The 8695-nt window shown below is 36.4% G+C and overlaps 1 pseudogene; it reads left to right on the top strand.

The window, feature by feature from the left end:
• Positions 1–3104: 3104 nt before the first annotated feature.
• On the top strand, positions 3105–3756 carry LOC102473048 (ATP synthase subunit g, mitochondrial pseudogene; annotated as a pseudogene).
• Positions 3757–8695: the final 4939 nt, after the last annotated feature.

Genomic DNA, 8695 nt, shown 5'->3' on the forward strand with positions numbered 1-8695 from the left:
CCAAAAAAAAAAAACAAAAAAAAAAAAACACAATTCAAGTAACTCTTCTCCTATGAAGCCTTTCTTTGTGTCGCCTTCATAGCACCTGTTCAACTTTATTGCACTGACTTTTAGCTTAACTTATTAAACCAATGGTTATTGAACGCCAACGTGCGCCAGGCATAATTCTATGCATAGAGGATATACGAAAGAAAGACAAGTTTCCTGCCCTCAAAGAGTTTGCATTCTCGTGCTTGTACCACTGTGCAGTGAAAAGTCAGTTACTTCATCATGGCTCTCAACCGCTTCCTTTCTACTATCACTGCTGCCACCACCAGTAATATCAGCCCAATTGAGATTCTTACAAGTTCACATTTACATTGTTGAAAGACTTCAAATTAGTGACTTACCTCAGGGTTTGCATTCTAATACACAGAATACAACACATACCAATCTTTCTCAAGTTAATTCCAATGCTATCATTCTTTTATTCTGAACATTTTAATAATCTCCAGTACCTTCAGAATCAAACTATATTTTTCTACCTTTCTAAGACTTTCCACTTGTTTTACCTCAACATAGGTTGAATGGTCTCTACAAAGCAAAATACAAACAAAAGATTAATCCTAGTATACAGTTCAGCCAAATCTTATTCATGTACAAGACACTGCTGATATCTCATAAAGCTGTCAAGGAGGTACAATATTATGATATATATAAAAATATAAAGAAATGATTATTCTGTTTGTGATTTCACTAACTCATTGCTCTGTTGATATAAAAACAGTTTCTCCTATTGACATAAGCTCAAAGCTGTAGGAGAGTTTCCAAATCCTTGAGTGTGGTCACACAAAACAAACCTTTCGGCATTGTTATGCCAATAGAACAATGAAAGAAATATTGTTTCATGAGAGTTGTGAGCTTTACTACAGTTACATAGCTCTCAACAGGTATTCCAGAGGAGAAAGTACTATTCAGTGCAAGCAACTAAATCCTGAGTTCCTTCTGGCCATCATATAAAATGAAAAGTAAGAAAGCAGCTATTTTACAATCCATTTTCTTATAACTCTTGAGGATATTAAATTCAATTGGGGGTAAGTTAAATTATTTTAAATATTTTTTTTTCCTTTTTGGAATAAAAGGTTTCCTCTCTTTTTTATTATAGTGTAACTATCTCAATATTTTTTAATAAGAAAATTAAAATAAACATGAAGAATACACAAAAAAGTAATCATAAATTCAAACCAACCAGCAATTCTCTAAGATGTAAGTATCCGACTCTTTACAGGTTGTCTTGGTAAAGTCCAAATCCTAACTTACACAGACTCTCTCCTGTTAGTCAAGACAAACTGATGTAGAGGAGAAACAGTGTCCGATTAACTCATAGTTATCCCCTTACCTTACCCATCTCACATACGTAAAAATATCTTTTGCTGTGAAAATGGAGAGTAGAAGAATAACACACCTTGCACCACAACCTTTATCGTTAGAATGAAATTAGAAGCCAGTCAGATCAGGTTGCAAGGACCTCGAGAGAAAAGTGCAAGTGTAATTGGACAGCCCCAAATTGGTATTCACTAGTGTTGAGTGAGTGCCTTTAAGGTTTTCAATTAATTTTCTCAAATCTTGGTTAACACAGTAATTCAATGACTGTTTTTCCAACTGTCCCTTCTGATATTAGAGTCTTTACATCTTTTTAACTGCCTTTAATCCAAACCTTTAGATAGGCCTCTACTGCCATAGTCAACAAAATAAGGCTTTCAGAAAGTGAGCGCAGATAACAATCAATTAGTTGCATAATTCTCAAAAGTTGGGTGAAAGGGGAAGATGGAGAATGAGCATGTAAATAATTAAATGTGGAAGTGAAAATTCCATTGTGATATTAAAAGGAAAGAGGTATGTCTTGTCCCTGCTTTTTTCTATCTCTTGCTGGCTACTGTGCAAAAATGGAGTTATCGTACTGGATCATGAGATGGGATCTGCAAGTTGCAGTTAACAAAGCAACATGATTGAAAAGCCTTGGTCCTGGTCACTTTGGAGCTACTTTTTCAATCCTAGTTTTTTTTATTTTTTTAAAGGGAGATTTTTGTGACAGAGCATGTGTGCTTGCCAGAGAGACAGAGAGACAGAAAGCAAGAAATCAGTCCCCAGGTTAGATGGCCATGCATCAAACCCTTCTCCTCCATTCTTCTCTTGGGATTTTTGGGCATGCACATACACATTTCTGGCATGAGTTTTAAGCCACTGGATCCAGGATTTCAACTGCGGCCAACAACATAGGAGTCTAGCAATATAACCGTTATGCCATCTTCTGGTCCCTTCAGTCTTAAATTTCTATTTTTTTTTCTTTTCTTTTTTCTTTTTTCTTTTTTTTTTTTTTTTTTTTGTTATAGGGCGTGTGTGCTCACCAGAACGACAGTAAGAGACAGAGAACTGAAAGTGAGAAATCACCCCAGGAGAGATGACCACACAGTAATCCCTTCTCCTCTATTCTCCTCTCCAGATCTTGGGCACGCACGCTCACGCGCCTGGTGTGAGTTTAAGCCATCAGGTGCGGGACTTGAACTGTGGTCTACTAAGAGGGAATCCAGCAACATAGCCATTACACCAACTGCTGGTCCCCAGTCTTAAATTTCTTATACTTAGAGCACATGAAACAAGAAAAACGGTCTGATAAATTCATGTGTGATCCTTGCGTCTGCTTTAACAAGTGGCCAAGCACAAAACCAATGTAATGAATTGGAAGACTGAACACAAAAAGTAGATGAATTCACTCCGAGAGACTTTTGTAGGAAAATCTCAGGTGATGGAAATTCTTTATATTTCATAACTACTTTTCATTTTTCTGGCAAACTGGCAATAGACTTCCATGTAAAACCAGATTGTCAGAATATAAAATTTTCAGACCTAAAAACAAGGTAATCAAACATCTTATTTTTACATGTAGTTGTTTTTCACCTCTGTAAATATATAGACTTGATCTGTTTCTTACTTATTAGACATAAATAAGCATGGCAAGAAAATGTGTAAGCTTAAGATATGAAATCAATTTGTAATTTAAGAAAAATTTTAATTGACAAATAATGTGATGTTTTGACATATGTTTACAATGTGGAATGGATAAATCAGGCTAATTTAACAGATCCATCACTTCACATACTTATTTTCTGTGGAAAAAAATTTGAAATCTACTCTTTTAGCAATTTTGAAATATGTAATTCATTGGGGAGGTGATATTCAGCAGGCTGATGGGGGCACAAACTTCTCATCCCAGGATCATGGCCCAGCTTGTGCATAACATCACAGAAAAGGCCCTAGAGTTAGTGACCACTGCTGGGACCTACTCAAAGCCTCGATAGCCACATTTTGGCACTACACCAAGGTTGAGCTGGTTCCTCCAACCCTGGCAGAGATCCCTACAGCTATTCAGAGCCTGAAAAAAATAGTCAGCAGTGCTCAAACTGGTAGCTTCAAACAGCTCATGGTAAACCTCTGCCAAAAGGGTTGTGGCCACCAAGGTGTGGATGTGGTTTTATGTCGGTGAGATCATAGGCAAGTGTGGCTATAACATTTGAAGACCAATCTTTAACATCTGATTACATATTTGATTTATCATTTAATGTGCTTGGGTGATATGTGACCAGACTGCTATCTAAAGACATGTCCAAAAAATATTCAATGTGTTATTTATTATAGTCTCTCAACGAGCATATCTGTCTGTTATGACATTGGCGATTTTATAGGCTAAAAAGCTTATTTCTCTATATAACCTTGCAAATCCCCATCCCTCTTCACAATTATTTGAGGACTCTCCCTACTCCGTGTACTAAGTGCCATGGGAACGGTTGTGAAATCAGACTGAGCCCTTCAGGATTTTTTCTCTCCTTGAAGAGGAATAGAAAGACTCCCCCTGAGTTGTTTGTGAGCAATAGGGCTTCTGACCAACTTCTTTCCTGTACATGAAGAAAACCTGTTTGAGACAAAAGATAGTGAAGTCAGGCCAGCCCGTGGCCTGCTGGTTTAGGCAACTGGGTCCCACATGGCCGACTGCATGGTTCAAATCTTCAACCAAGTTACTTAGAAATGTGTGTGTGTGTCCAAAATCCTGAAAGAAGGGAATGGAGGAGATTGTGGCATGACCATTCCCCATGTTCCATGGTGAGGGGTGGGGGGATGTGCTTTCTTACTTTTCTCTCTTTCTCTCTCTGGTAAGTGCACACACCTGCTGGAAAATTTCTTTAAAATAATAATAATAAAATGATGAAGTCAAAATGAAAATTAAAGCAGAGCCAAATGAGAGCATTATTTGACCCACTTTGATTTGGCTGTGCCTAAGTCTAAGCTATCCTCACTCTTCTTAGCTATGAAAGCCAATATATTTCCTTTTCCCCCCTTCAACTTATTTTTCTTGGATTTCTATGATTTGAAACTAAAGAGTCATGATTGAAATACTTATATTTCACATTGTTGATTTCATGTTCTCATATGCAAAATAAAAAGCATGGATTGAATTATCTCACATTGTCCTCTGAGTCTAAATTTCTATTGTACTACATTAAGTGTAAATTACCACAGGACAGAGGTATTATCTCAAGTATTTTGGTACCCAGGATTTCTGGCAGTTGGTAGGCTCTCAGTAACTATTTTACGTATAAAATTTTTTAAAAATTATCTTGCCATGCTCTAACCCTATTCTGCTCTAAAGCAGTTACGTTACTTTTACTAATTTATTTCCCCTCTATCACCGAGAAAACACACTGTCTGACACACAGTCACAGTTTTCTCTTCCCTGGAAAGGGAGCTAAATGACATTGATTAAATGGACAAATGTATTTAATACCCAAGTGAGAAATACACATGGCAATATTGATTGAACACCATGGAAAATGTAATCATCCAAAAGAGTTATTTATTACTGACATAATCCATGCTAGAGAGAAAAATTATTAAACATTCCATTTGTAAGACTTTAAGGTTTGATATTTATTGCTTTCTGTTTGTGGAAAAGAGGGAAAATGTAAAGGGGTTTATTGGCTCAGCAGCTAAAAGAAACATAAATTTAGTTTTTAACTTTAGTTCACGCTTCTGTTAATGTTAGGCTTTTCTCTCTCTTGTTTTTTTCAAGCATCCTTTAAAAATACACACACATACAGGAACACACACACCATTTGACTATCTAGCTTGGGAGACAAAATAGGAAGTCATTCTGCTAAGACACATGAGAGAGGATTGTTTTTTAATTCGTTTTTGTTTTTCCTGTTCTCTAAGACAGTGTATACAATAATCTGGGGTTAGCCCTCATAACCTAGAGTAAGACTCACCAAAGTGGATTTTTCAAAGCCTTAAAACAGTGCTTGTACTGAAACATTAGTGTAAGCTGAAAAAACAGCAATTGAATGTTGAGTAAATAACCAAAGTTCCCAATGGTGACAGAAGGAAGAAAATTTGACTATCCATTGTGAGCATGATTGAGATGGATTGCTATATAAAACCAATGATTGTTCAAAGAGTCTTGGTATTTATAGAATGTATACATTTTGGCATTGGTAGTTAAGGCACTGGACAACTCCCACATGGCCGACCATGGTTCAAGTCACGGGCCTGGTTTCTTGCTTCCTCACTTTCCTCTCTTTCTCTCTCTGGTGAAATTCAAATAAATGAATGAATAAATAAAATAAATCATTCCTCTTTTTTAAAAAAGAATGTATATTCTTATATATCATATACATTTCTACTCTTTTCTGATAAACTATTTCCTTTAACCATGTACAAAAAGGGTTATATATGTTTAAGTATACTCATTTATTTCTTGTGTAACTGAGAGAGACAGAGATAGACAGAGAAACGGCATCACCAACACAGTCTTGACATCACCATGCATCCCCAGCCTTCGACTCATGGAAAATGTAATCATCCAAAAGAGTTATTTATTACTGACATAATCCATGCTAGAGAGAAAAATTATTAAACATTCCATTTGTAAGACTTTAAGGTTTGATATTTATTGCTTTCTGTTTGTGGAAAAGAGGGAAAATGTAAAGGGGTTTATTGGCTCAGCAGCTAAAAGAAACATAAATTTAGTTTTTAACTTTAGTTCACGCTTCTGTTAATGTTAGGCTTTTCTCTCTCTTGTTTTTTTCAAGCATCCTTTAAAAATACACACACATACAGGAACACACACACCATTTGACTATCTAGCTTGGGAGACAAAATAGGAAGTCATTCTGCTAAGACACATGAGAGAGGATTGTTTTTTAATTCGTTTTTGTTTTTCCTGTTCTCTAAGACAGTGTATACAATAATCTGGGGTTAGCCCTCATAACCTAGAGTAAGACTCACCAAAGTGGATTTTTCAAAGCCTTAAAACAGTGCTTGTACTGAAACATTAGTGTAAGCTGAAAAAACAGCAATTGAATGTTGAGTAAATAACCAAAGTTCCCAATGGTGACAGAAGGAAGAAAATTTGACTATCCATTGTGAGCATGATTGAGATGGATTGCTATATAAAACCAATGATTGTTCAAAGAGTCTTGGTATTTATAGAATGTATACATTTTGGCATTGGTAGTTAAGGCACTGGACAACTCCCACATGGCCGACCATGGTTCAAGTCACGGGCCTGGTTTCTTGCTTCCTCACTTTCCTCTCTTTCTCTCTCTGGTGAAATTCAAATAAATGAATGAATAAATAAAATAAATCATTCCTCTTTTTTAAAAAAGAATGTATATTCTTATATATCATATACATTTCTACTCTTTTCTGATAAACTATTTCCTTTAACCATGTACAAAAAGGGTTATATATGTTTAAGTATACTCATTTATTTCTTGTGTAACTGAGAGAGACAGAGATAGACAGAGAAACGGCATCACCAACACAGTCTTGACATCACCATGCATCCCCAGCCTTCGACTTGCCATGGGCAAGCACATGCCAGCATATGCAGGGAAGTCTCCAGCTTGAACCAGGAACCCTCCTCCTGTGGAACTGCCTTGTAGAGAGAGCACCACTTTTTACCACAGTGGGTCCATCTAACCCCTATACAGAGTTTTAGTGGGAAAAGCGAGAGAGAAGAGCTGATTACAGAAGTGTCCTTTCCTCATAGTAAACATCCTTGGGAATGTCGGAAGGAAAAATGTGTCAGACACACGGTGTTCTCTGACCGTTCCTTGCCAGGGAAAGCATACATAGTTCTTTGTTCTTAGTATTACATTTTGCAGTATTTTTAGCTTCTTAAGCTTTTCTTGATTTTGTTACTAAACGTTAACAGTATCTTAGTTTTCTACACAAAATAAAGTGATTATAAAAATGCCAGTCTGGGGACCAGCAGATGGTGTAGTGGTTACATAGCTAGAGTCCCACATAGTCAACCGTGGCTCGAGTTCCAGACCTGGCAGTTTAAAAGTCATGCTGGGTGTGTGTGCATGTGTACCCGCATGTGTGCCCAAGATCCCAAGAGGAGAATGGAGGAGAAGGTATTGTGGCATGGCTATTCCTCCTGGGGGGTGATTTCTCACTTTCTGTTTCTCTGTCTCTGTGAGAATGCACATGCCCTATACCAAAAATCTCTCTTAAAAAAATATTTGTCTGGTTTATCACATGAGGACATTATTATGATCGAAAGAGACAGTGCCAATGAAAGTACTTTGAAAGTTGTCACTACACAAAATATTATTACTATCCTCATTACTGTTAATATTTGTTTTCACAACAATCTCATGAGGTGGGTAAGTATTACTAATGAGGAAATTAAAGAACACTAAGTGTCTTGCTTATAATTTTACATCTATTTAGTGGCCAAGTTCGAGTGAATTCAGATACCCCAGCTTGCTACTAGAACACCAGCTTACGTATAATTAAATTCATTACCAAGAAAGGAAAGATTTCCAGAATTTTAATGAGCACCTTTTTTCATACCTTTAACCTACATTGTTTGAAAGTAAAGGAGAGAGAAATAAGAGGAGGAGGAAGACAGACAAAAAACAATGGAAATGAAAATATCTTACAATCAAGTCAAAATCAGGTTAGGGGCCAATTGATGACCTGGTGGTTAAGGTGGCTGATCCCACGTGACCAACTGTGCAGTTCAAATCCCAGACGTTATGATGAAAAACACAGCAAGCACGTGCATGTGTGAGCCTAATTCTGAATGGAGAAAGGAAGAGAAGGGATTGAGGCATGACCATGGGGGTCTTTCTCACTCTTTCTCTTTCTGTGTTACTCCCTGGTGAGCACACATGCCCGGTAGCAAATTTAAAAATTAAATCAAAAACAAAAACCAATAACAATAAAACCAGTTTCGAATCACAAATCTGCTTCTCTAGTGAGGCAATCAAATGAGACAAGGAACAGGAAGTGAGAGTGAGTTCCACTGAGTGATCACCCAATCAAAAAGAACACAGATTCTCAGACCTTCAAAATATGCTGAGTTGCTAGTTTGGAAACAGGAATTATTTTATATATAGATAAAAGCATAATTCCAAACAATATTTCTAGAGGCCTATTTGTCAGTATACATCACGATTAAAGGAAAACATCTGCTATGAGAAATTTAGACCTCAGAAATACATTCTCAACTGCATATAGATATATTTAATTGTAGAATATTCTTGAAAATATTTAAGGATTATTACTTTAAAAACTAAAATAAATTATAAAACTTCAAATAACTTAAATGCCTAGAGAGAACCAGTTAAGTAAATTATGGTACATATTT

This window comes from Tupaia chinensis, unplaced genomic scaffold (assembly GCF_000334495.1).
Source record: "Tupaia chinensis unplaced genomic scaffold, TupChi_1.0 Scaffold000563_1, whole genome shotgun sequence".
NCBI classification, from domain to species: Eukaryota; Metazoa; Chordata; class Mammalia; order Scandentia; family Tupaiidae; genus Tupaia; species Tupaia belangeri.